The sequence below is a fragment of the Eleutherodactylus coqui genome, chromosome 11 (assembly GCF_035609145.1).
Source record: "Eleutherodactylus coqui strain aEleCoq1 chromosome 11, aEleCoq1.hap1, whole genome shotgun sequence".
NCBI classification, from domain to species: Eukaryota; Metazoa; Chordata; class Amphibia; order Anura; family Eleutherodactylidae; genus Eleutherodactylus; species Eleutherodactylus coqui.
The window spans coordinates 85,254,360-85,274,498 of NC_089847.1; the positions used below are offsets into that span (position 1 = coordinate 85,254,360).

Here is a 20,139-nt window from a genome sequence, read left to right on the forward strand (position 1 = left end):
TGGTTCACTCCTTTTCCACCCGGCGCCGGGTCCAGTGCACATGGCCTGCTAGTGCCGCCGAGCCTCGAACGTCGTTCTATAGCGACCGCTAAAGTCTAAAGGAGACCCCAACTTGCAGCCCCACGGGGAAGCACGGAGACCCCGAGTACGAGCAGAGCGGTGAAAGATGAAAATGCACCGGGCGTATAATGCACTAGATGGGCCGGAGCTCGACATGGAGGAAGAGGAAGCCACCAAGGAGGAGATGTCATTCAGTGAACCGGAGGACTACAAGGAAGACATTACGGATGAGGATGGCACATAGGGGTGAAGGGAACCGGGAAGGCCCACTACATGTAATGGGCCACTAGGCCACAGCATATTGCAGTTTACAGCTGCTGTAGAACTACAACTCCCAGTGTGCACATATAGCAGGGGCGTAACTAAAGGTTTAGGGGCCCAGATGCAAAACAGCTGGGCCCCACCCTCTTCCTGTATCGGGACCCATACCTAAACCGTGCTGCATACAGCTGCAAAGCAAATTTCCATACATGATCCAGCCCCATGGCATGAGCTTTCCAAACATGACTTATTTCTGGACCACTTAAGCCACTATCACACATGGCCCTGGCAAAGCACCGCGCTTTGCCGCCATTTTACCTTCGTTTTCGGAGGCAGCGTTCCTGGCTGCTACAGTGGCGTTAGCACACCGCATCATTGATGAAATGCGCTAAATGCAATAAATAGAACAGACAGCGCTCGAAAAGTGCCCCATTTGAGCCCCATTTGATGTCTGTGAGGCCCCATTAAAATCAATGGGAGCGTTATACCGCGATTACCACAGCATTCAAAACGCCGCTGTAATCGTTGAAAAAAACGTCTGAATGAGAGTGTCCTCAATGTAAGTTTACACGGTCGAGCGCGATATCGGGCCATGAATCACAGCCGGATATCGAGCTTGCCAATATGCAAAACCTGGCATCGCACTGCATGCACCTAGAACATGGTACGATGATGCCACCGGCTCCATTGAAATCTATGGGGGATGTGATACAAGGGCATGCACAAAAAAATGCTGCAGAGACCTCATATATACCTGTATATATGTACAGCTGGTACAAGTTATTCATCTCCTGTATATTGTCCAGCAGGATAATTCTCGGCCGCATAAACAAGGGGGTCACAGGAGTCCCCACAACATTGTCACACTTCCTTGGCTGCCCGGGCACCAGATTAATATATGGGACCATTGGGGGCGCCAACGAGTTTGGACAATCTAGAGACTCAGTAACCGCAAATGTGGAGCGATATGCTGCAGGGTATCATACAGAACCTATATGTATATCCAAGCTCACCTATATAACATCGTGTACCAAGCTAGAGGCAGTACAACAGGATACTAGAGCCTCCATGCCCACCTGTACCACATCTTATATACAAGCTAGAGGCGGTACAACAGGGTACTAAAGCCTCCATGCCCACACGTATCATATCTTGTATACAAGCTAGAAGCAGTACAACAGGATACTAGAGCCTCCATGCCCACCCGTAATATATCTTGTATACAAGCTAGAAGTAGTACAACAGGATACTAGAGCCTCCATGCCCACTCGTATCATATCTTATATACAAGATAGAGGCGATACAACAGGATACTAGAGTTTCCATGCCCGCCTGTATCACATCTTATATACAAGCTTGAGGTGGCCCAACAGGGTACTAGAGCCTCCATGCCTACCCGTATTACATCTTGTATCGAAGCTAGAGGCGGTACAACAGGATTCTAGAGCCTCCATGCCCACCCGTATCACATCTTATATACAAGCTTGAGGTGGCCCATCAGGGTACTAGAGTCTACATGCCCGCCTATTTCATATCTTGTATCCAAGCTAGAGGCAGTAAAACAGGGTACTAGAGCCTCCATGCCCACCTGTATTACATCTAGTGTCCAAGCTAGAGGCGGTGCTACAGGGTAATAGAGCCTTCATGCCTGCTTGTAGCACATCTTCTGTCATAGCTAGAGGCGGTAGAACAAGCTACTAGAGCCTCCACGCCTGTCCCTATCACATCTTGTATACAAGCTAGAGGCGGCACAACAGGGTACTGGACCCTCCATGCCCACCCATATCACACCTTGTATCCAAGCTAAAAGCAGTACAACAGGGCACTAGAGCCTCCATAACCACCTGTATCTCATCTTGTATACAAACAAGAGGCGGAACAACAAGATACTAGAGCCTCCATGCCTGTCCCTATTACATCTTGTATGCAAGCTAGAGAAGGTACAAAAGGGTACTCGAGCATCTATGCCCGCCCGTATTACATCTTGTATCCAAGCTAGAGGCAGTACAACAGGATACTAGAGCCCCCATCCCTGCCTGTATCACATCCTGTATCCAAGCTAGAGGCAGTACAACAGGGTACTAGAGCCTCCATGCCCCCTATTATATCTTGTATACAAGTTAGAGGCATTACAACAAGATACTAGAGCATCCATGCCTGTACCTATCACATCTTGTATGCAAGCTAGAGGAGATACATCAGGGTACTAGAGCCTCCATGATCGCCCGTATAATATCTTGTATCCAAGCTAGAGGCGGTAGAACGGGGTACTAGAACCTCCATGCCCCCCTATCATATCTTCTTTACAAGTTAGAGGCGGTACAACAAGATACTAGAGCCTTCATGCCTGTCCCCATCACATCTTGTATGCAAGCTAGAGGAAGTACAACAGGGTACTAGAGCCTCCATGCCTGCCTGTATTACATCTTGTATCCAAGCTAGAGGCGGTACACCAGGGTACTAGAGCCTCTATGCCTGCCCGTATCACATCTTATATACAAGCCTGAGGTGGCCCATCAGGGTACTAGAGCCCCCATGCCCACCCATATCACATCTTGTGTCCAAACTAGAGGCGGTTCTACAGGGTAATAGAGCCTTCATGCCCGCCTGTATTACATCTTGTGTCATAGCTAGAGTTGGTATAACAGGCTACTAGAGCCTCCACTCGTGTCCCTATCACATCTTGTATACAAGCTAGAGGCGGTACAACAGGGTACTAGAGCCTCCATGCCCACCCATATCACACCTTGTATCCAAGCTAGAGGCAGTACAACAGGGCACTAGAGCCTCCATACCCACCTGTATCTCATCTTGTATACAAGCTAGAGGCGGAACAACAAGATACTAGAGCCTCCATGCCTGTCCCTATCACATCTTGTATGCAAGCTAGAGAAGGTACATCAGGGTACTAGAGCATCCATGCCAGCCAGTATTACATCTTGCATCCAAGCTAGAGGCAGTACAACATGGTACTAGAGCCCCCATCCCTGCCCGTATCACATCCTGTATCCACGCTAAAGGCAGTACAAAAGGGAACTAGAGCCTCCATGCCCCCTATCATATCTTGTATACAAGTTAGAGGCGGTACAACAAGATACTAGAGCATTCATGTCTGTACCTATCACATCTTGTATGCAAGCTAGGGAAGCTACAACCGGGTACTAGGGCCTCCATGCCCACCCGTATTACATCTTGTATCCAAGCTAGAGGCGGTATAATGGGGTACGAGAGCCTCCATGCCCCCCTATTACATCTTGTATCCAAGCTAGTGGTGGTACAACAGGGTACTAGAGCCTCCAGGTCCATCTTTAGCACAGATTGTATCTAAGCTAGAGGCTTAGTAACCAATCACAGTGCAGCTGTGATTGGTTGCTATGGGCAACAGAGACAGTTTTTATAACAGTGTGGTGCTATGATCTGCTCGTTATTTACACACACAGCTCTGCTACATGCACAGGACAAGCCATAATCTGTATTTGCATACTACAAAGCTACGGCCAAGACATAACACTCACACAGCTCTGCTACATCCAGCCCAGAGTCCTGCATACACTGATCACCCCCTTGTCATGTGATCCCTTACTCCTCCCACACAGGTGACATCATCACAGCTCCTAAGAGCTGCTGTCCAATGCTGCAGGTGGGGATCTGTGAGTCCCCTCTTAAGGCTGCCTGTCCACGGTCGTTTTAGCATTGTGTTCCCCTTAGCATTGCTATGGAAAGCATAGCCCTCCTGTCCACAATTCATAGCGATTCTCTGCTCACGGGCAGCAAATCGCAGCATGCTGCGAATTGCTGTGATTCTCTGTGGTGAGCCTATCATTTATTTAGATGGGGCTTTATGAAGGGCATGGCAGCGCGCATGTGCGTCCGGGGTTCATGCAGCGTGACCTCGCTGCGGTCAGAGCAATGATCCAGCAATGACTGGCAGTGGGGTTAATGGGACCCCCAGTTCTCAGCATCGGTGGGTGTCCCAGCAATTGTACTCCCACCCATCTATCATGTACTCAGTGGATGGTTGAAAACGTGAAAAACACCCCATCTCCGGAATATTCCCTTAAAGACGCTGTATGAGGGCTTGTTTTGTACGGGACGACTTGTATTTTTCATGGTACTATTTAATGTATCACATAATGTACTGAAAAACATTCAAAAAATTTTAAGTGGAGTGAAATGGAAAAAAACTAAATTCCACCATTTTGAGTGCTTATTGTTTCTACGGCTTACACACTGCAACAAAAATGACCTGATACCCTTATTCTATGGGTCGGTACAATTACTATGATACCAAGTTTATATAGTTTTTTTTTGCTGTACTACTTTTTATTTATTTTTCTTTAAATTGTCTGCTGACAGTCATAACTTTTATATTTTTTTATCGACATACTCGTGCAAGGGCTCATTTTTGGCGGGACATCTCGTAGTTTCTATTAATACCATTTTTGGAGTACATACAACTTTTCGATCGCTTTTTATTGCATTTTTTCTTGGAGACAGGATGACCAAATAAGCGCAACTCTGGCGTTCTTTATTTATTTTTCTGACGACGTTCACCATGTGGGGTAAATAATGTGTTACTCTGATAGATCGGACTTTTGCGGACGCAGCGATACCAAATACATATGTACACGACATAAGAGGACCTGCATGTAAATCTACCCTTAATTGAATACCTCCATCCAGTACGGGGATGGGTAAATGTGTCCCATCCTAAACAAAGAAAACAACCCCGTTTAGAGCCACCAGACGAATTAGCGGACTCACCCTCCTGCAGCAGCCTTCCCGTGTGTACAATCCTGTCTCTAATATTAGTGCCATGATGGTATGACATTAGAGGTGGTTGGCTGAGGGAGTTGGGGAATATGCATCTAGTGGACCTTTGGCGTCTGCTGCACCTGGGAGTCAGGGACTACACATTCCACTCGCTAACCCACAATAGCTATGGCAGGCTCGACTACATCTGGATTTCCCATGCCCTTCTCGACTCCCAGCCCGCGAGCTCGTTCGGACCTTTTGTTTGGTCTGATCACGCCCTGGTATATGCAGACTTTGACGGCAGCCTAAAAGACCCCCGAATACGAGGGTGGAAATTAAATGATAATATCTTGAAAGACCCCTTTTGCGTCCAGGAAGTTAAACTGGCCATAAATAACTTCTTAACCGACCATAAAAATGACCCCACATAGTCCCCACTTAAATGGGAAGCCTTAAAATGTATCTTGAGAGGTATCCTAATTTCACACAGGGCGAGACTAAAAGGAGAACGCCCAACGAAACTGAAAAATTTGTTGCTCTCTCTGCAGGAGAGGGAGTTAGCAAACAAGAAGTCCCCGAACGACATCTGTCGAGCCGAAATATCGGCGTTGAGGCAAAAGATCCTACTAATCCTAGATCAAAAGACACTAGCTTTCAGAGATAAGCTCCGCAGGGAAACTTACGAGGTCGGGGACAAATGTGGACGTAAGCTGGTGCGAGTGCTCCATCCTAGAACTCAGCAAACATTCGTCCCCAAGATTCAGAGGGTCAGAGGTCGGAATGCGGTCGCCACTAAAGATATTCTAGAGGAATTCCGCCTATACTACGAGAAATTATACGATATAGAACGGCCTTCACAGGTAGTAGACGGGGAGATTGAAGAGGAAAGCTCCTATCTTGATGAGTATGGCCCGGGTCCCTTGGATGTGGGAGAGTCTGGGGCTATGGAGGAAGATTTCACCTGTGAAGAGGTAGCTGAAACAATCAGAAACCTCAAGATAGGGAAAAGCCCTGGCCCTGATGGGTTCTCGGCTAGATTTTTTAAGCTCTTCGCAGAAGAACTATCTCCATTCTTGACACAAGTCTTTAACGAGATCTCCAAGGGAAGTCCCCTCCCCCCCAGGCCCTCCAGGCTCACATAGTAGTAATCCCAAAACCGGGTAAAGACCCCACTTCATGCGCCAGTTACAGGCCTATATCCCTGTTAAATATTGATATAAAAATGCTAGCAAAAATCCTGGCGAACAGGCTCAATAGCCACATCCCAGGCCTAATACATAAGGACCAGGTGAGATTCGTTCCCGGTAGAGAAGCCAGGGATAATACTATTAAAGCTATTTCCCTGATCGACCGAGCGAGATCTGCGGGTAAGCCGCTGTGCTTGCTGGCGGTCGATGCAGAGAAGGCGTTCGACAGGGTCAGGTGGAGATTCTTGGAGGGAACCCTCCGTCGGGTGAGGATGAGAGAGTGGATAATGGCCCTATACAATGGCCCCTCAGCAAGAGTGCATGTAAATGGCGGTCTGTCAGACACTATACAGATAAAGAACGGGACACGTCAAGGCTGCCCCCTCTAGCCTTTGCTATACGCCTTGTCCATGGAATCCCTGGCTAACGCCATCAGGAAAAACGGTTAAGTCAGGAGGTTCCCTCTGAGCACAAGATGGCTCTGTTTGCAGATGATCTCCTCCTGTTCCTGTCGAACCCTAGGGTTGGGCTACCGTTGGTAATGAGGGAATTTGAAAGATACGGTCGGGTTAGTAACTTTAAGGTCAACCTCCAGAAGTCTGAGATCCTCAACGTATCTCTTCCTCAGGCAGAGGTCGAGGCACTTTCGGAGGCCTTCCCCTTCAAATGGAAGTCCGTGTCCATACCTAGGGGTCCAGCTCCCAGCAGATACGGCACGGATTTTGGAGTTAAATTTTCTCCCTTATGCAGATAAACTTAAGGCGGACCTAAATAGGTGGAGCCCATTGTACGTATCCTGGACGGGACAGATTAACACCATAAAGATGGACTCCCTCCCAAAGTTTTTATACCTCTGTCAAACCCTCCCCATACGCCTCGACCGGCAATACCTTCTTACTATCCGCTCACTAATCATTGACTTTATATGGATGGGGCACAAACCTAGACTTAGCCACAGATTGCTTACACGGGCTAAAGAGGAAAGGGGACTCCCTGATTTTGCGTTATACTATAAAGCTAGCCAGGCCAACCTTGTCCTCACCCTAATACAAGGCAGAAAGTCCAAATATGGGTAGAAATGGAATACGAAAGGGATGCTAGGGGGATTCAGGGGGCCCCGTGGATCCCTAAAGGACTTCTGGGAGGCATAAAATCTTTGTCACCCTTCAAGCTAAGGGTCCTTAAGACCTGGGGGACTTTTGCACCGAGACTAGGTCTAGTATCTATACCGGGGCCCTTCACACCGCTATTGGCCAACCCACAGTTCCCAGCAACTAAAAACAAAACATCATTATTATCCCTACCCGACCCCAAGAGTTAGGGACATGGTCACGCGTGCCGGAATGAAATCCCTGGTGGAGATATACGGGAGCGAGACCCCTCCCCCGGGAGCCTGGCTGGGCTACCTCCAAGTGAGGGGCTTCGTGGAGTCCCTGATGCCCGTAGGTTGTGGATGTAAGCAGCTGACGCCATTTGAGTCCCTGTGCGTGGCATCGACTCCTATCGAACACAGTATTTCCACCATTTACAGGATGTTGCTGAAAAAGGAGACAGGGGACGAACCCCCCGGATACGCGGGGCAGTGGGAGACTGAGCTGGGCGAGAGCAAAACTGAGGCTGATTGGCAGAGAGCATTCCTTATGTGTCATAAGAGCTCTAGATTCGGCAGGCTACAGGAACAGAACTTCAAAATCTCATCCCGTTGGTATTGGACGCCGTCGAGGCTGCACCAACTCGACAATCGGATCCCTCCAATATGTTGGCGGTGCCAGAACGGCCCAGGAACAATGTTCCACATATGGTGGGATTGCCCCCCAGTCAGAGACCTGTTGCACAATGTAGAAATAATTTACAACGAGATGGCGAGATCGGCGGTGTCCATAACAGCAGAGATGGCCCTTCTTTTGATGCTCCCTGGGTCCATTGCCAGAATAAAGGCGGACCTCCTGAGGCTGGTCATATTGGCGGTGAGGATGTCTGTCCCTGGTTTGTGGAGATCCACGACCCCTCCCTCGAGATTGCTTTGGACCGAGAAGCTAAACCTACTCATGAGATATGAGGAAGAAGGCTCTGAGAGGGAGGAGGAGAGAGCGGGCACCCACGACCTATGGAGCCCTTGGATCGCGATGAGAGCCTCTGACCGCTTCAAATCTTGGTTGGAGACAGGCAGCCTGGCCTAGTAGATAATGTTCGACAAGGTTAAGCGAGGTCGCCCCCACTCCCTATACCCCCCCCCCTGTTTTCCTATCTCCTCCATCCCCTCCCCCCCCAGCCCTGATACGTTTTGTTTTGTTTTGTTTAGTTAAAATAATTTCCACCATGTGCAATTTTCATTTTCTCTTGGTTAAAAGATACAGAAGTGTTATGTGTTATTTGAGACATGATACCTTGTAACTAGCTGTGTCAGATGCTTTCCCGATAAGGTCATGAGAAGGTATTTCTGATGATGGTACAGTTTCGTAAGTGTATATTTGGAAATTTAATAAAATTGATTGAATATAAAAATATATGTAAAAATGAGTGTTAATAAAACTTTATTAATTTTAACAGTAAAAAAAAACACCTTTTTTCATATCTATAATAAAAAAACATTTTTGATATCACTGCAATCATAATAGTACAATCTAGCAAAGTCTCGCATTATATATCCCACACGAAGAACGTCATCAGAAACAAAAAGGGTCAGAATTGGTATTTTTGCTGCAATGTGTACACCATAGGAACCAGACCCCCCAGCATCCCCTCTGATGGCGGAATTGCATTTTTTCTCCATTTCACTCCACTCAGAATTTTTTGCAGTTTTTTAGTCTACTATTTGGTAAATTACATAGCACCATTGAAAAATACAGCTCGTCCTGCAATAAAAACAAGTCCTTAGAGAGCGACATTGATGACTGAATAAAGGAGTTCTGCTTTTTTAAAAGTGGGGAAGAAAAATCGAATATGAGAGAGAGAAAAAAAAAGGGGGCGCATCCTTAGGGCTCATGTCCACGGGCAAAATGAGATTAAAAATCCGCAGCGGATCTCCCGCGCGCGGATCTGCACCCCATAGGGATGCATTGACCACCCGCGGGTAGATAAATACCCGCGGATGGTCAATAAAAAGGAATTTAAAAAATCTGGAGCATGAAAAAAAACGTGCCATGCTCCATTTTAGTGCGGATCACGCTCCGGATGGCCCCCATAGACCTCTATGGGTGTGGGAGATCCGCTGCGGATTGTAAATACTAATTTATCGGGTGCATGAGATCCGCTGCGGATTTAACCCCTTCCCGCTCCAGGACGTACCGGTACGTCCTCGGAGCATGGTACTTACCGCAACAGGACATACCGGTACGTCCTGGGGATAGTGCGAGATCACATAAGATCCCGCGCTATCCTGCAGCGGGAGCCGGCTGTCAGTCACGGCCGGCGTCCCGCTGCAACAGCGGGGGGGGGGGGGGGGGGGGGGGGGGGCATGCCCCCCCCCCGCTGTTAACCCCTTCCCTGCCGCGATCTAAGTAGATCGCGACAGGGAAAGAGTTGACAGAGAGATCGCGCTCCCTCGGTGTCTCCGGCCGGCTCTCGCGATGTCATCGCGAGAGCCCGGCCTGTCGCCTGTATTGCCTGTGCCTATAATCGCTGTATAGGCGATAAGGCATGGGAGAGCAGTAGCTCTGCCATGCCTTATGACAGCGATCATAGGCTTAGTGCTGCAAGTCCCTCAGAGGGTCTCGAATAGTGTAAAAGAAAAGAAAAGAAAAATGTAAAAAAACACCTTTTTTTATGCTTTTTCTAATATTAGCATAAAAAAAGGGAAAAAAATGTAAAACCCCACATATTGGGTATTGACACGTCCGTAACGACGTGTACAAAAAGTTGAACATGCTTTTTATTTTGTACGACAAAAAGCGTAAAAAAACACGCTAAAAAACAGAGGCAAAATGCTAATTTTTAGCATTTTGCCTCCCAAAAAAATGCTATAAAAGTGATCAAAAAAGCCGTACATTCCCCTAAATGGTACAAATAAAAACTACAGCTCATTTCGCAAAAAATAAGCCCACATAGAGCTCCGTATTTAGAAAAATAAAAAAGTTACAGGACTTTGAATGCAGCTTTTTTTTCACGCGCAGATGCAAAAATGCCATCCGCGTGCATACACGCGTGAAAAAAAACGCATCCGCGTGTCATCCGCATGCAATAAAATACAATAAAATACTATTTTAAGCTCATCCGCACTGCATCCGCGGCCCAAATCCGTGTTACAAATCCGGAGCAGATTTGATTTTCCCCGTGGACATGAGGCCTAAGGGCTCATGTCCACGGGCAAAATAGGATTTAGGATCCGCAGCGGATTTCCTGCATGCGGATCCGCATCCCATAGGGATGCATTGACCACCCGCGGGTAGATAAATACCCGCGGATCGTCAATAAAAGGGATTTTAAAAAAAATGGAGCATGGAAAAATCCGGACCATGCTCCATTTTCGTGCGGGTCTCCCGCGGGGACGGCTCCCGCGGGCTTCTATTGAAGCCTATGGAAGCCGTCCGGATCCGCGGGAGACCTAAAATAGGAATTAAAAGCATTTACTCACCCGCAGCGGGCCGCGAAGCTCTGCTCTTCCTCACGGCCGCATCTCCCTTGCTTCGGCTCGGCGGATGTGCCCGGCGCATGCGCGCGGCACGTCGACGACGTGCCGGCGACGTGCCGCCGGCGTCAGGAATTCATCCGCCGGCCGAAAATGAAGATCCGGCCGTGAGGAACAGCTGATCTTCGCCGCCCGCTACGGAAAGGTAAATGCTTTTAAATTTCTATTTTCAGCGCTCATGTCCGCGGGGCAGGAGGGACCCGCTGCAGATTCTCCATGGAAAATCTGCAGCGGATCTGATTTTCCCCGTGGACATGAGGCCTAAGAGTACTTTCACATGTGGTGGAAAAAATTGTAGCAGACAAATCCGCCACAAAAGCCACATGTCTTAGGGCTCCTACCCACCTGGTATGTTTAACGCTGCGATATCGCTGCTTTTTTTTTCTGATTGTCAATGGGACATTCTAATATTAAAAACGCATCGCACAAAAATCACAAAGCACAAACTTGCGATGCGTTTTTAATATTAGAAAGTCCCACTGAGAATCGCGTTAAAAAAAATGCAGCGATATCGCAGCATTAAAAAAACGCGAGTGGTTAGGAGCCCTTACAAGTGGATTTTACACAAAACTGCTGCGTAGCTCACCTTTTGCATAATGTGCAGCAATTCCATGGCAAATCTACATCAAGACCCACATGTAAGGGGTCCCTATACACAGTCAATAGTTGTCCCAACGATTAGAGGAGCATGGATGGCCTTATAAGTCTCTTCACACCTTCTAGGTGCTCTCCCTAAGGAGATACTATAGGGTTATCTACATCATAGATCACCCACCTAGCATCCTGCAACCTACTGTACACTGATGGGGGGCAAAACCCCCCAAACACTCTGTACATGGTGATCTTTTCATTTTAGAGAAGATTCTGGCTTTGGCTCATATTCCCAGTCATTGTTCTATGCCTGTTAAAAGGTTTGACACTGATTTGTGAAGCAGGGTAGACGGTGGTGTTATGGCATAGCGGAGATAGAGGCAGAGGCAACATTTGTTTTTATAAAATGACTTTACTGAACAACCATAAAAATGTATTTCACTTCATAGGAGGGATCACATACTTGAACGTTACATAATAACTCTGGGATCAACTGTCTGAAAGTGACAGTAACCAAGTATTTGTTATCAACCCCAAAACGTCATCTTCGTAAACATGGCATTTAAAGATAGAGCCCATTATTCTCCATTGTCACGTATATACACACACCCATACGCAATTACTAGCAGCAGCCCCTGCAGAGCCCCCTCACCACCGGCTGTATCCCAAGGTCACCCATGTCCTGTGCCCCCTCATATACTAGCAGCAGCCCCCACAGAGCCACCTCCCCGCCCGCCATCTTACCCACCATATTCCATGGTCTTTAAGTCCTGTGCCTCTCATACATACTAGCAGCAGACGCTGCAGATTCCCCTCATGGCCTGCCATCTTACCCACCATACCCCGAGGCCTAATGTCCTGTGCCCCGTCATATAAACTAGCAGCAGCCCCTGCAGAGCCCCTTACTTCCCTGCCATCTTGTCCTCCATACCACAAGGCCTAATGTCCTGTGCTCCCTCATAAACACTAGCAGCAGCCCCTGCAGAGCCACCTCACTGCCCTGCCATTCCCCGAGGCCTAATGTCCTATGCCCCCTCATATATACTAACAGCAGCCCCCTCACCACCTCTCATGCCCCAAGACCTCCATATCTTGTGCCCTCATATATAATAGCAGCATCCCACGCAGAGCTCCCTCACTGTCCGCCATACCCTGAGGTTTCCATGTCCTGTGCCCCCTCATATATACTAGCAGCAGCCCCTGCGGAGCCCCCTCACTGACCCATCTTACCTGCTATACCCCAAGGCCTCCGTGTCCTGTGCCCTCTAATATATACTAGCAGCAGCCCCAGCAGAGCCCCCTCACCACCCACCATACCCCGAGGTCTCCATGTCCTGTGCCCCCTAATATATACTAGCAGCAGCCCCAGCAGAGCCCCCTCACCACCCACCATACCCCGAGGTCTCCATGTCCTGTGCCCCCTCATATATACTAGCAGCAGCCCCGGCAGAGACCCCTCACCACCCACCATACCCCGAGGTCTCCATGTCCTGTGCCCTCTAATATATACTAGCAGCAGCCCCGGCAGAGACCCCTCACCACCCACCATACCCCGAGGTCTCCATGTCCTGTGCCCCCTAATATATACTAGCAGCGAGCCCAGCAGAGCCCCCTCACCACTCACTATACCCCGAGGTCTCCATGTCCTGTGCCCTCTAATATATACTAGCAGCAGCCCCGGCAGAGACCCCTCACCACCCACCATACCCTGAGGTCTCCATGTCCTGTGCCTCCTCATATATACTAGCAGCAGGTTCCGCAAACCTCCCTCACCACACGCAATCTTACTTGCCCTACCCCCAAGGCCTAATGTCCCGTGACTCTCATATATACTAGCAGCAGCCCCCTCACCACCTGCCATACCCCGCGGGTTCCATGTCCTGTGACCCTCATATATATTAGCAGCAGCCCCCATAGAGCCCCCCATATATGTTTACAACCCTGCAGAGCCCTCACTGGGCGCCAATCTGTGAGCCAGGGGCCGCCTTGTAGTCAGTTTCGGTGATGACTTGCACCTGCATCTCACAGCTATGGAGCAGCAGCCCAGCCTGGGCTATCAATGGGCTGGAGAAGGTGAAGATACAGAGGTCCCGCGAGCGCCGGGCCCCGAGGAGTCGCCTCATCAGTTGCGGCACCACGACAGCTGTGCGGTGAGCTAGCAGACAGCAGCAGTGCATTTTGGCACTCAGTAATGGCTCCGTACAGGTGAGAGGAGGCGGGAAGAAGAGAACCTCCCTCACTGGCTGTACCTCCTCAGGAAGCAACCTCCAGCGTAATGGCCACAGCGGCCAGACCCAGCAGTCTCCATGACAACGGGGGAAGACACCTCAGGGGAGGAGTACGGGAATCGGCCTGAGGAGCAACTGGCCGGCGCTGAGGAGAAACTGATGTAAAAGTCAGATATCTATAGGGTGAAGGAGCAGCTCACAATGTACTAAAGTCAGAGGAAGCAGCTGAGGCATTTCTGTCGGATGTATTATAAGGTGGCCGCCTCATGAGAAACAAATGGGGCAGATAAAATTATATAAAGGTCAGTTTTCTCTTCCCTTTCTTAATAAACATGGCTCCACTACCGCTCTGTGCCGGTTTTCTTGTCTCTTATCATATATGGTGGCAAGTCACAAATAAAAACCTCACTAAAAAATTTGGGCTAACATGCTTCATGTGGACACTCCTTTACATTGCACAGTCAGATGCTTTTAGGCCTCATTCACATGGGTGAGATTTGCGCGTTACGAGACGCACAAATCTTGCATGAATATGATCGCCATTATTTTGAATAGAGTCATACATATGAGCGAGGATCGCTACTTCCCCGGAGAACGTGAGGCAGTTTTGATATAAAAACGCCTCGAACCCCCTGGGAAATCACGTTGGTGAGCGCAATATCGCACTCGCCCGTGTGATGTTAGCCTAAGGCCTCATTCGCACAGACATGCAATTTCATTGAGCATAAACCGCCCAGTTCCCCCTGCGGGGCACGTGTGAAAGTTACGGGCATTTTTGAAGCTTATGTGTTTTTTTTACGTTCATGTTGCTTCCATTTCTCATGCATGCAATAAAATCCAGAAGAAGGTCCAAGTCATGTCCGTTCTGTCACAACTCGCAGGAAGCGCGGTACACATACACAAAGAAGCAGTGAACACAGATGTTAGGGGCGGATATTTGCTGCGGAATCCCGAGCAGGCGTTGCGCTCTGACTTCCGCAGCAATAACTCTGTGGTTTTCGCTCACGGATGAAAACTTGTAGCATGCTTTCATTTACTGTGGCTCCTGCATGGATGAAAATAATGGAAGCCGCCCGATCTGTGGCCAGTCAGCAGTTGACACTGCAGATGGCTGGTGGACTCCGCAGGAAGAGCAGAAGATTCCCCAAAAAATATATCTACTGCACATGTGCGCCGGCCGGCACTTCCGAACACATCTGCAGTACAGAAAAAGGAAAGACACAGACATGGAACGCAGGGTCGCTGACGATGGGCACGGGCGGATTCCATGTGGGATTCCGCAGTTTTTTGTTTTTTTAAAAGCATCCCATAGACTTTACTGGGCAATTTTGGTCTGTGAATACTAACCAGGGTAGGACCTGCTGTGTTTTTTTTTGTTTTTTTTTACGTGTAGCATTGGTCTGCAAAAAAATCGTGTCTGAATGCAACAATTTAATTCAGCGAGTCCATATGCTTTCCGTAAGTCAGAAGATAGAGCTGTGTGAATGGGCTCTTACATGTAAGGCTTGGTCCCCAGCTGGGTAGGGTTACGTCAGTTAAATGTTGACAAGGCCGGTGTTACATAGGAGTAAGTGCATCAGTGTTGCGGTTTTGCGCACACTCGTGTGGGTTTTACAGAAATTTTTCTGCGTGCAAAAAATACATAAGCATTCCCCCATTGCTTGCAATGGGCCATTAAGTTAATTAGTAAATATGGGCTATTTTATGTTAGAGTATGTTTCCATAGAGCCGATTGTGTCTTTTTTTTTCCGCGAACAAAACTTGTCTGCAAAATACACTTAGGTCAGCAAATCTATTAAAATCAATGGGTTCTATTCACGGCGTGGCACTAGCCTAAAGCTTCATTCACACGAGCACATATCCGCCGCGCTTTCACGGACGGCCGATATTCACTGTCCATCTGATGCGTTGGTTTACAATGCCTCAGTTCAGATGCGTGTAGTCCCACAGAGTAAAAGCAGCCGGTCGGTCAAGATAGCGTATATGGTGCGCATTTCAGCCAGGCGTTTTTATGCCGGCCAGGAAAGATAGTTCAGTAATAGAGATGAGTGAGCCTACTCGGCCACGCCCCTTTTTCGCCCGAGCACCGCGATTTTCGAGTACTTCCGTACTCGGGCGAAAAGATTCAGGGGGCGCCGTGGGTGAGTGGGAGGTTGCAGCAGGGAGTGGGGGGGAGAGGGAGAGAGGGCTCCCCCCTGTTCCCCGCTGCTACCCCCCGCACCGCCACGCCTCCCCCCCGCCGCCCCCCGAATCTTTTCACTCGAGTACTGAAGTACTCGAAAATCGCGGTGCTTGATCGAGTAAATACTCGAAATGAGTAGATTCGCTCATCTCTATTCAGGAACTATCTTTCGGACAAAATATGGCGGCGGCTCCCATAGGAGCCTATGGTAGCTGTCGGAGAAGGGAGGTAGTTCAGCAGTGTGTCTGCTAAACTCCCATCACCTTCCCCCTCCTCTCCGCCACTTGCCGCCTGTTTGCAATGGCAGGGGACGGGGCGGTAGCTAGTGGCTGTGATTAGTCAAAGCGCTCAGCCAATCAGAGGCAACTCTTTCTGGAGGCAGGGACTTTTCCATCCTCGACCAGAATTAAATGATTAAGAACAGTGCCGGCGTCCCGGAGAGAGAAGATGCAGTGGAGCCCCGGTCACCGCTTCTAAGGTGATTTAGTATTTTTTTTTTTTTTGCCAGCACCTAGGGCTTATATTTGAAGCCCCCCTTCGAAAATCCCTGCAGGGGTTCACTTCATCCCATTGCTCTCGATGGGCGGCAGCAGTGCCGGCCCCATTGAAATCAATGGGATAGCATTGCGCTCCTCTGCCACAGTTGTGGTAGGGGATTCCTTCATCCCAGCGGGGAGTTCCCTCATCACTGAACACTGTCACAGTGTTGAGCGATGAGGGGACTTCCTGTGGGGATAAAGGAATCCCCTACCTCAGCTGTGGCAGAGGTGCGCGATCTTCTCCCTATATTGTCAATGGGGCTGCCGGATGAGACAGCATTCAGGGGTTTCACATCCAAGGAATCTCCTGCTACAGCTGTCACAGCCCCAGCAGGGGATAGTGATGGGGCCGCAGAATTTATGTGCGAATTTTACCATCGATTGACAGCACAACAAGGGTGAATAAAAACGTGTCTGAAGCTTCAGTCAAGCGTTTTTTATACACGCGTTCTGTTGGGGGGGGGGTTGCATCTATAGATGCGGGAAATAACGCTCGTCTGACTGAGCCCTGAGAGAAAAAGATAAATTGCCTGTGTGAATTAATAGGGATGAGCGAGTATACTCGTTAAAGTACTACTCGCTCGAGTAATGATCCTTAGCCGAGTATCTCCCTGCTCGTCCCTGAAGATTCGGGGGCCGCCGTGGAGCGGGGAGCGGCGGGGGAGAGCGGGGAGGAACGGAGGGGAGATCTCTCTCTCCCTCTCTCCCGCCCGCTTTCCCCTGCTACCCGCCGCAATTAACCTGTCAGCTGCGGCGGCTCCCGAATCTTCAGGGACGAGCAGGGAGGTACTCGTCTAAGGCACATTACTCGAGCGAGTAGTGCTTTAGCGAGTATACTCGCTCATCCCTATGAATTAACCTTTAAACAGCCACAAAAACCCATTCCAGGCGCATCTTGGAGACCTAAGGTAAAGGCTTTCAGTATAGGCTCCTTCACACGGGCGCTGCAATTTTCTAAACGTTCGCATCGTGGGCGAAAATTGCCTGTACTACATTTACACGAGTGCGAGTTTTGTCTATTGCGAGACGCGCAAATATGAACTCCCATCTAAGGCCTCATGTCCACGGGGAAAATCAGGCCCGCTACGGATTCTCCATGGAGAATCCGGAGCGGGTCCCTCCTGCCCTGCGGACATGAGCGCTGAAAATGAGAATAAATAAGAATAAACTTACCTCCCGCCCGCTCCGGATCTCCTTTTCGCCGCGGCGTCATCTTCTCTCCCTCGCGGCCGGATCTTCTTTCTTCGGCTCGGCGGATGCGCAGGATGACGTCGGTGACGTGCCATGCGCATGCGCCGGCCCGAAGAAAAAAGATCCAGCCGCGACGAAGAGAAGAACCGGAGCGGGTGAGTAAATCCCGATTTTTGTCTCCCGCGGATCCGGACGGCTTCCATAGGCTTCAATAGAAGCCTGCGGGAGACCCGCACGAAAATGGAGCATGGTCCAGATTTTTTCATGCTCCATTTTTTTTTTTAATCCCTTTTATTGACCATCCGCGGGTATTTATCTACCCGCGGGTGGTCAATGCATCCCTATGGGATGCGGATCCGCGTGCAGGAGAAGAGTTAAAATCCGCTGCAGATTTTAATTCTTCTTTTGCCCGTGGACATGAGGCCTAAGGAATGCAGTCATACATATGAGAGATGCTTTCCTCACAGCAATGCTGCAAGGTAAGAATGTCCTATTTTTTTACATTCCTGAGAATGCGTCGCCCATTGTTTTCAATGGAACTGTAAAGACATCGCATGGCACTCGCATGCTGGACGATATGATGTTTCCCATAGAAATCAGTGTGAGACGTGCGTATGAGGATCGGAATTTCACTGAAGTGAGGAGGTTTTTAAAATGAAAAGCGCCTTGCGTACACAAGTAAAACGCCTGTTCACAAGCGCAATATCGGGCCAGTTCCTCGGTCCAATATCACACTCGCCTGCGTGATTGAAGCTTTACTGTGCGCATAAAAGAAACACGCCACCACACCCTCATTCATTGAAATAGACAAGCTAATTATTGAATGCATGATACTATAGTGCGCAAATGCGCAGGAAAATAGAGCATGCTGCGTTTTTTTTCCCCGTGCAAAAGAAATGTGTGCGCTGCCGTTTGTTGGAGGTTCTACCGCCACACTAATGTTCCAGAAATATCCTCCATTTGAAAGGTAGTGGAGCCCCTACAACAGGATACGTGATAAATGCATGATTGGACCCCCAACAATCACTAGAAGGGTCACAAGCCCCTGAACAGACCGGTGGTCACACGCGTGTGTTGCTCCATTCAATGGACATGGGAAAGGAGAAGATAATCCAGTATTGTCAACCCCTTTAATTCAGGCGCTAAAACTGAGCAGGAAAGTAGTTCACTGCAAATTGTAACTAGTGGAAGTTGTTCAATCATTTTCAGCAGCTTTGTCTTTAAAATACTTAAAGGAGTTGTCCAGAATTAGAAAAATAGGTCTGCTTTGTTCCAGAAACAGCACCACACCTGGTCATGGGCTGAGTCTGGTAATGCAGCTTAAGGGCTTATTTAGACGACCGTATATCGACTCGGTTTTCACGCCGAGCCGATATACGGTGTCCTTGTCTGCAGGGGGGAGGGGAGGGGTGTAAGAGCCAGGAGCAGGAACTAATCTCCCGCCCCTTGGCACTATTTGCAATAGGAGGGCGGGGCAGGGGCGGTGCTAAGCACGGGGGGGGCTTAGCTCCGCCCCTGTCTAGCCCCCTCCTATTGCAAATAGTGTCAAGGGGCGGAGAGGGGGCCGGAGCTCAGTTCCTGCTCCAGGCTCTTCCATCCCCCCCCCCTTCAGACAAGGACACCGTGTATCGGCTCGGCGTGAAAACCGAGCCAATATACGGTCGTCTAAATAAGCCCTAACAGGGTTAAACCAGATTTACAAAAGTATAATACGGGTACATTCATACACCTTTATTATGAATTATATAGTTAGAAGAGACCTCCAGGGTCATCGGGTCCGACCCCCTGCTCAATGCAGGATCGCTAAATCATCCCAGACAGATGCCTGTCTAATGACCCCAGCTGACAGCTTCTATGCAGGTCATCAGAGTCACGGTCAGTCCAGGACCTTCAGCCGCAATACGAGCTCCAATGCTACTCCCATATTACACTTACATGAAACTGGCCTAATCCTAGAACACCACAGGTTAATAGCCAATTTGACAAACAGGTTTGTGTTTTAAAGGGCCACGCCACCAAAAACACATTTTTCCATTTTTCCCTTAATTGCCTGTCACACTCTGGAGGTCTCCTTTGTGTATTCCAGCCCCTTGACTGGAGTTTAACCCCCTTATCAGGCAACATGTTGATGCCAAAAGATTTTGGTTTTACTCTCACACCTATCCCATGATGCATCAGCACAGCTAAAGAATTTCTTTCTACAGAAGGGGGAGGGATGGCAATTTAATTATCATAAGTCTTCTATATTCTTCTAAATAAGCTGCAGACCATGTGTATACAGTCAGGAGGATGAGCTGTGATCTCCTCTATCATAACTGTGTGACAGTGGCTGTGTGATCGTCATCAGTAACTGTGCCCCCTGCAGACAAGTCATGTGTATCACATCACACAGACTGAGAAATTGGCTTGAAAAGGAACACACAACCCCAAAAAAATCTGAGCTGGTCAAAGCAGAGATCACATGACCATCTGAGGAAAAAGAGGCCAGGCGTTTTAGATAGAGAGAAATGACCAACCA

At 48.9% G+C, this 20,139-nt stretch overlaps 1 protein-coding gene across 1 annotated transcript in view; it reads right to left on the bottom strand.

Moving 5' to 3' along the window:
- The window catches only part of LOC136582102 (mucin-5AC-like), a 91,507-nt gene that overhangs the window by 34,816 nt on the left and 36,552 nt on the right, over nucleotides 1-20,139 (bottom strand). The gene's annotated exons all lie outside the window — the stretch shown is intronic.